This window comes from Triturus cristatus, chromosome 7 (assembly GCF_964204655.1).
Source record: "Triturus cristatus chromosome 7, aTriCri1.1, whole genome shotgun sequence".
NCBI lineage: Eukaryota > Metazoa > Chordata > Amphibia > Caudata > Salamandridae > Triturus > Triturus cristatus.
The window spans coordinates 255,778,802-255,787,663 of record NC_140590.1 but is presented as its reverse complement, the minus strand read 5'-3'; positions in this window follow the sequence as shown (position 1 = coordinate 255,787,663).

The window sequence follows — 8,862 nt, the reverse complement described above, 5'->3', positions numbered from 1 at the left end:
TGGCCGTCTGTCACTTATCTACTTATCTGCCGTCCCTGGCTGACAGACCCTGCTTGAAAAGACTACCTGTCTACTCTCTTCTCTCGAGGGCTGCACCCCAGAACTGACTGGCTCTCCCTTGTTTTACTGAACTGTCTCCCACTCTTGCGCCATGTCAGTCGAGATGTCTATCATGCATGTCTTACCTGTCCTCTGCTCTCTGAGGCCGTCTGTCACGCCTGCGCTCTCTAGGGTATATCTCTGCCTAGCATCTGATCTCCATGGTCGCATTTGTGTCTTTTATCTGCTCTCTAGGGCTGTCTGACTGTCCTCTGCTCTTCTGGATTACCTCTCTAACCTCTGTTCTCTAGGACTGTTTGTCTGACCTCTGCTCTCCGGAATTGTCTCTTTTCTGCTCGCTAGGATTGTCTGTCTTCATTTCTCTATGATTATCTGTCTTCTGCTCTTCTGGATTACCTCTCTGCCCTTGTTCTCTGTGAGTGCCTCTTTTCTGCTCTCATGGACTGTCTGTCTGTCCTCTGCTCTCCAGAATTGCCTGTCTGTCCTCTGCTCTCTAGGATTGTCTCTTTTCTGTTCGCTAGGATTGTCTGCCTCTCTTCTTTTTTCTAGGATTGTCTGTCTTCTGCTCATCTGGATTACCTCTCTGCCCTCTGTTCTCTAGGACTGTCTGTCTGTCTTCTTTTCTCTACGACTGTCTGTCTTCTGCTCTTCTGGATTACCTCTCTGCCCTCTGTTCTCTAGGACTGTCTGTCTGTCTTCTTTTCTCTAGGACTGTCTGTCTTCTGCTCTTCTGGATTACCTCTCTGCCCTCTGTTCTCTAGGACTGTCTGTCTGTCTTCTTTTCTCTGGGATTGTCTGTCTTCTGCTCTTCTGGATTACCTCTCTGCCCTCTGTTCTCTAGGACTGTCTGTCTGTCTTCTTTTCTCTAGGATTGTCTGTCTTCTGCTCTTCTGGATTACCTCTCTGCCCTCTGTTCTCTAGGACTGTCTGTCTGTCTTCTTTTCTCTAGGATTGTCTGGCTTCTGCTCTTCTGGATTACCTCTCTGCCCTCTGTTCTTTAGGATTGCCTCTTTTCTGCTCTCATGGATTGTCTCTTCTCTGCTCTCTAGGATTGTCTGTCTGTCCTCTGCTTTCCAGAATTGCCTTTGTCCGCTGCTCTCTAGTATTGTTTGTTTTCTGCTCTCTGGGATTCTCTCTTTTCTGCTCTCTCTGATTGTCTGTTTTCTGCTCTCTAGTATTCTCTCTTTTCTGCTCTCTATGATTGTCTGTTTTCACTCACTCAAAAATCTTTATTTCGGTCACTATGGACCATAAAAGAATGCGACATGAATACAATTATAATTCCCACATAAAAGAATAAAATAGAAAGTGACAAGTAAGCCATAAAACAGTCATATAAAAGACATTTTTCATTTAACACGTGGTGTTGATGGACAAAATAAGTCGGTTACGGATATACCACATTGCTGTTAAGAACTTAGAGACTGCAAAAACAGTAGGGGCGGATAAGTCTGACTTTAAGATTCTATATGCATGGTGAAATCGCCTAAAACCTAAATTTCTGAGTAGTGGGACAAGCCAAAATTTCCGGGGTGTATTATATGCGGGGCAAAAGAAAATAACATGTAATTCGTTTTCTCGCACAAGTGGGCATACTTGACAATTCACTGTACAGTGTGTTTTAGACCAGTGTTCGGTATATGCCCTCAAGGGAAGAGTTCCATAACGCCACTGCATATACAACTTTCTTGTTAATGGTGACCTACATCATCAAAGACTAGTTCCAAGTGGTAATGACCTTTGATATCAAGGAAGCGTTTAGATAGGGATTCCTGGCGTAGAGACTCAGTTGTTACCCGTAGCTTGTACTTGTAGTATACCTTTGCTAGGGATCTACGAGAAATTCTAGTGCAAGCATTTTCCGGGTTAAGCCACAGGTCCGGTCTCCCCAACGTTTCAAAAATGTGCTTGATGTATTTAAACCAAGGTATTTGTAGCACTTTGGGAAGACGCAAGATTTCTGCCAGTTCGGCTCTATAGCTAGATAACTCCAGCGAGCTCCATATTCTGCGCCAAAAAGTCAGAGGCTTGAGTCCCAACTCCTCGGTGATTGGTCTTAGGCTAAGATCAAGTCTTAGCGGGAGAAGAAGGGTACTAGATGGTAATACAGCCAATTGTCTGATGAAGTTATTCTCAGTTATCTGTAATTTCTGGCTCGTTACATGTCCCCATATCTCCGCCCCATATTTTACTGCCCCTCTAGCCTGAGTTTTATAGATGTGAAGTGGTGGGCCAAAGGGTTTATAAGAGGACCCAGAAATCATCCGGCATATACCGCCAGTTAGCTGGGCAAGTTTCAAGTTCGCCTTGGTTATGTGCGAGTCCCAGGTCATAGATTGATTTAGGGTCACCCCCAAATATTCAAAAGTAGAAACCCGGTCTAATCTGACGGGTCCTATCGTTGGGTTTGGACGGGATGAGAGAGGTGGGTTGAAAACCATGAACTTAGTTTTAGTCGCATTGATTTCCAGTCCACGTTGCTCACAAAATTTCGTGAACCCGTCCAACACCCGTTGAAGGCCCATAGGGGATTTAGAAAGCAGCAGGGTGTCATCCGCAAACATTATTGCGGGCACCCTGCTGCCATTCATCTTCGGAGCATCGGTGTTACTTAGCCCTGTCAGAAAATCTATGACCCCATCCACGAAGAGGCAGAACAGGGTCGGTGCGAGCACACAACCCTGTCTGACCCCCGTGTCTACGGGGAAGCCATCAGAAAGTGCTCCCCCTCTGCCGCACCTAACCTTGGCGTAGTTGCCCTGGTGCAGTCTCATCAACATTGATAAAATGTCAACCGGGACACCTAGGTCTTTTAGTACTGTCCATAATTTGTCCCTTGGTACCAGGTCGAACGCCGCTCGTAAGTCCACGAAGACCGTATACAAAGTGCCGCCCTCAATAAGCGCGGTCTTCCAATATAAAAGGTTGAAGCGGAAGATCTGATCTGTGGTTGAGGCGCCCTCTCTAAACCCTGCCTGATACGGACTCAATATCTCCCACTCTTCAATCCAGGCCTGAAGGCAATTTAAGAGCAGTCTACCAAACAATTTTTGAGGAACATCGATTAGACTGATAGGTCTGTAGTTGGAAGGGAGCAGAGGAGATCCCTTTTTGAATATTGGGACAATCTCTGCGCCCAACCAAGTGTTTGGAACCTCCATGCCAGCCATGATAGAATTAAAAAGGGTCATTAAGTATGGGGCCCAAATGACAGGTTCTTGTTTGAATAGGTCGCCAGGCAGACCGTCTAAGCCGGGTGCCTTACCTGATGCTAACCTGCCTATTACCTCTTGGACCTCAGTCAGTGTGAATGGAGGCCCTTTTGATTCATCGCTGAGAGGAATGCTTAGGTTAGGTCGGGCACCGTCAGGAACACTATATAAGGATTTAAAGTGATTTTGCCAGACGGTGACTGAGATGTTCGGCTCAATTGCACTAGTCTGCATTACGGTTCCTGTATTCACGAGGCACCAAAATGTGCGGGAGTCTCCTCGTGCCAAAGTAGTTTTGAGTTTCTCCCATTTGTCGATCTCCCATTCCTTTTTAGCGTGACCGGTCAAGTGTTTGTAGGCCGATCGCCTGGCCCTAATATCCTCAATCCCCTTCCCCTCCTTTATTGCGTCCAGAAGGTCCGTTTTAGCCTTCCGGCATGTTGAGTTGTACCACGAAGGACAGGGAGGGCGTCTATTAGTCCCTTGCTGTGTTGAAAAGAGAATTTCAGACACTGCTAAAATTAAGTCTTTGTGCAACGTACCCCATACTTTCCGGGTGTCGGTAATGCTGTCTTGTTCTAATATTGCCAAAGCTTTTTCAAGTGTGGGGGTAACCCGGGCATAAAGCCTAGGTAAGTTCTCTGGGTTAGAGACTAGTCTCTCCCACCTCACTCTGCGTCTGTTACTCGTGAGAACTAGTCCTATCTGAGATGTCAACCTCTGTTCCCTCTTTGCCTCATGGACTGGGAGATTATATTCCATTTCTAAAGCATCGTGGTCAGTATCCATCCTTGAAAGAACCCGAAAATCATTGATAAGAGGCCACGATGCTAAGGGAACAAGGATATAATCCAGTCTTGATTTCCTGCCATCTCTGTTGTATGTGCATTTTGGTGGGATGTCGGATTTTATCCGGCCGTTGCAGGCCCGGACACCAAATTTTAAAGTTAATGTTGTAATTTGGACAGCAAGAGGTGTCCATGCTCTTGGGCCCGGTGCCTCCAGAGGGGGTATAGACCAAAGCGCATCCTCCTCATCAGCCAACCCGTCCAATGAGCCATACAGTGGCTCATAATGGCAATTTAAATCACCTCCAATTAGAAATGGAGTGCCTGCGGGGATTTCTCTTAAGACGTCCGCGAGTTCCTCAATTGTGCGTGATTTATGCCCAGTTTTGACAGGGCGAGAGTAAACATTTATCAGCAAAAGTTTATTTAAATTTGGCCATTCCAGTAGAACAACAAGGATATCCTCCTTAGTAAGTGGGTGTAAAGCAGCCCTGCATCCTAGATCTACTGCCACCCAAACTGCAAGTCCACCCGAAGGGCGTCCCTTACCCCCCCATTTCGCCTGTATAGTAAATGTGGCATATCCTGGGTGTATCACCTCTTCACGTGCCCAGGTTTCTTGGAACATACATATGTCTTTGCTCTTGACAAATGTGTTCCATTCAGGGCAATATGACTTATTACTTAGGCCCGCCACATTCCACGAAAGTAGTTTTAGTGGGGGGGAGGAAATACTATCAGTAAGTTCATTCGGGGAAGAGACCCTGGACGGTTGTTGCGCCGGGAGTATGCTATTATATAAGTTAGTGACTTGGGAAATCTCCGCCTCTCCAGCTAGAACAGTGGGGGGAGCATGGGAGTTAGCTGTATCCATAATAGTACCATCCTTCCCAAGATTAGCCTCCTCATTTGGGAAGGGTATGGCACTATCCTCTCTACCGCCCTTCCTGCACTGTCAATCAACCCCATCTAAGTTGCTATATCTATTCTGAGTGGGGAAATAGTCTAGATGCGAAGTTCGAATCGGGCAAGGGGTTCTCCTTTCCTTAATGCCCCACCTACTACCTCCTCTCTGCACTAGTTCCCAACCTCCCTCTGCCTGATCTTGTGGTGGGGGCGGATAGAAGAAAGATAATGGTAGGGCTTGGATTGAGGTTCCCCTGTCACGGTAAGGCCAGTTGGATATATAAGAGACAGTCTTCGGGTCCCTAAAATTGACCAGTACACAGTCTCCATCTAAGGATTTTCCTGTACTGCCGAGCCACGGAACTCTTCTGACCATCAAGACTTCACTCCCTGTTCCTACAGGGAGCGGTCTATTAACAGAAAGCCAGTTAATAACCTTATTTTTGAGGGCTTCCGTTGATTCTTGCTTTGGTTCCTTTAGTTCGGGAATGCCTGCCAAAATAATTATATATGGACTGGCCTCAGGGGGTAGATTAATTATCATTTGCTTCCTCTCACTACCATTGCTCAAGCCCACATTTCTGAGCGTAGTCATCTTCTCCCTCACACTTCTATTTGGAACCTGGCCTGCAGTTGGTGGATTAAGATGTAGGGTAGAGGGATGGTGCTTTAGGGGATCGTTGGCAGGGCTCATATTTTTAGCTGGGGGGGTGTTTTTATCGTCTCGCTGCTTGTCCCTGTGTCTAACAATCTATTGTGTTTAGGACAGGCAGCTAATATATAAGCCATTTCCTTTACAATGTTCTGTAGGGTAGTTTCGATCCTTCCTAACCGTGCTTCCAATGGTTTGAGCAATATCCTCATCAAATTACGAATATCAGTGAGGGTAATGTCCTCCTCCCCAGAGATTAAAGAAGTATCCTGGGGTTTCTTACTAGGTGCATGAGGTGGTAAAGACCCCTTTTTTTGAGGTGGGATTTGCTTTTTGTTAGTTATATCATTCTCCCCCTCTAATGGAATAGAGCAATTAGCATTTTTAGCGTTTTTCCGTTTTTTCCCCCGTGGACTCTGTACCCTCTTCTTTCTTTTCGGGAAAGCTCCCTCTCTCTCCCCCAACTTATGCAAAACAGGTGTGTCAGCCCCTATGGTACTTCCCTCTCTAACATACAGAGTGGTTTTGGGAGCGGTTTTGGATGATGGGGACTTCGGTAAAGGTAATGGTATTATGCTTAGATCTGCCGGGGACAAGGTTGTACAATCTGCATCAAGTGCCGTGAGACTGCTTGACCCAACTATATCAGGGACGTCGTCTGGTCCCCTACCCCCAGCAGCTGATGGTCTAAGTTTGAGTCTTTGTTCAGGGGTTGTTACTGTAGCTAGGGGACCCAAAGACGATCTCCTTACCCACTCAATCTCTTGGGAGATACGTCGTTCTAATGTTGTAATGTCTTCAATGAGTAATGAACCAGCCTTCACAACGTATGATCTTTGGCTATGTGCAAAATGAAGCAGGTGGACACAGAAAAAGAGGCGGAAGCCCCCGTCCACTCTCGTCCGATCTCGAACGGCCTCAAACGGCCCGCTCTTTGCCCGGTCTTCGCCCCGCTCGCGTCCCGCTCGCGCGGAAGAGGGCGTAACCTTTATATCAGGAGGAGGAGGGGCCGGGAAGAGGCACCAGGTGCGATGTCCGAACGTGATGCAGGGCACCCTGGGCCTCGCAGTCCCGGCGTCAATGGCAGCCTCGGGGGTAGGTAGCGCTGTTTAAAATGTTCCTGCAACTCCTCCTAGGGTTAAGAACAGCAAGAGAACAAGGATCAGAGTCCACACCTGCGAGCGGCTCCCGCGAACCGGGGGCCGCGAGGCGTTAAGTAGGGAGAGTTGATGAAAGGAGGGGCCGGGAAGAGGCACCAGGTGCGATGTCCGAACGTGATGCAGGGCACCCTGGGCCTCGCAGTCCCGGCGTCAATGGCAGCCTCGGGGGTAGGTAGCGCTGTTTAAAATGTTCCTGCAACTCCTCCAGTTTCACGAAATAGCGAATTCATCAGATTTGGCCATGGGTGTTCACGGGCGAGATCGATCCGGTTTTGTTCAAGCCGTAGGAGAGAGATTCTTGAAAAGAACTGTTTCCCAAAGCTCCCGGCCACCGCCGCCGACTCCTCAGGACTCTAGACACCACCACGGCTCTCAGTAACCCCAAACAGCACAAAATGTGTGTGTCCGCCCAGTGTTGTGTCTTTTCCGCACCCTGTGTCCACCACCGGCGTCTGGCTGCCGAGGCTGCATCTCTGCTCCGGCTCTGGGATTCTCTTTTCTGCTCTCTAGGATTGTCAATTTTTTCATCTTTCCAGAATTGCCTGTCTGTCTGCTGCTCTCTAGGATTGTCTGTCTTCTGCTCTTCTGGATTACCTCTCTGCCCTCTGTTCTCTAGGACTGTCTGTCTGTCTTCTTTTCTCTAGGATTGTCTGTCTTCTGCTCTTCTGGATTACCCTCTGCCCTCAGTTCTCTAGAATTGTCTCTTTTCTACTCTCCAGGGTTGTCTATTTTCTGCTCTCTAGGATGGTCTCTTTTCTGCTCTCTAGGATTGTCAGCTTTCTTCTCTTTAGGATTTTCTGTTTTTTGCTCTCTGGAACTGTCTGTCTGTCCACTGCTCTCCAGGATTAACTGTTTGACTGTCCTCTGCTCTCCAGAAGTGTTTGTGTGTCCGCTGCTGTTTATGGTTGTCTATTTTCTGTTCTTTCGGACTGTCTGTCTGTCCTCTGCTCTCCAGAATTGACTGTCCGTCCGCTGCTCTCCAGGATTGTCCCTTTTCTGCTGTCTAGGATTGTCTCGCTGTCTTCTTTTTTCTAGGATTCTCTCTCTTTTGCTAGTCTGGATTACTTCTCTGAGCTCTGTTCTCTAAGATTGTCTCTTTTCTGCTCTCTGGGATTGTCTCTTTTCTGATCTCTAGGATTGTCCGTTTTTTGCTCTCTACGGTTGTCTGTTTCTGCTCTCTAGAATTGACTGCCTGTCCGCTGCTCTCTAGGATTGTCTGGTTTCTGCTGTCTCTGATTGTCAGTCTGTCCGCTGCTGTCTAGGACTGTCTAGCCGTCCTGCCCTCACCCTGACCACCTACCAGCCAGTCATCTCATTTCAAGGATTCTCTGCTGTGTCTTCCCCTCAGAGATCCCCTCTGTCCGCTGCCTTCAGTGGCTGCTTGTCCTTCTTCTACCGCCAAGGCCGTCTGCATCCCGTTGATCTGCACTCCAAGGCTGCCTGACTCTCCTCGGCTCTCCAGAGATGTCTCTTTGTCTGCACTCTGGTCTTCATGTCTGGTGTCTCTCTGCGTGAACTCTTCCACTGCCCTCTGCTCTCCAGGACTGTCTCTCTGTCTGCCCTCTTCTCGTTATGTCTGTCTCTCTGTCTGATCTCAGTGCCCGTCTGTCTGAGTGCCCTCTGCTCTCCAGGGCTGCCTCTCTGTCTGCCCTCTGCTCTTCCTGTCTGTCTCTTTGTCTGTCTTCTTCCTCTCCTCTCCTCTCAGTGACTGTTTGTTTGAGTGCCCTCTGTACTTCAGGGCTGTCTCTCTGTCTGCCCTCTGCTCTTCGTGTCTGGCTATCTCTCTGTCTGTCCTCTTCTTCAGTGACCGTCTGTCTGAGTGCCCTCTACTCGCCAGTACTGTCTCTCTATCTTCGCTCTGTTCCTCGTGTCTGGCTGTCTCTTTGTCTGTCCCCTTTCTCTCCGCTCAGTGACCGTCTGTCTCAGGGCCCTTTGCTCTCCAATATCTCTGTCTGTCCTCTGCTGTTCATATCTGGCTGTCTCTTTCCCTTCTATGTCTTCTCACTGACCGTCTGTCTGTCCTCTGCTTTCAATGGCTTTCTCTCTGTCTGCCATCTGCTCCTCATATCTGACTGTCTCTCTGC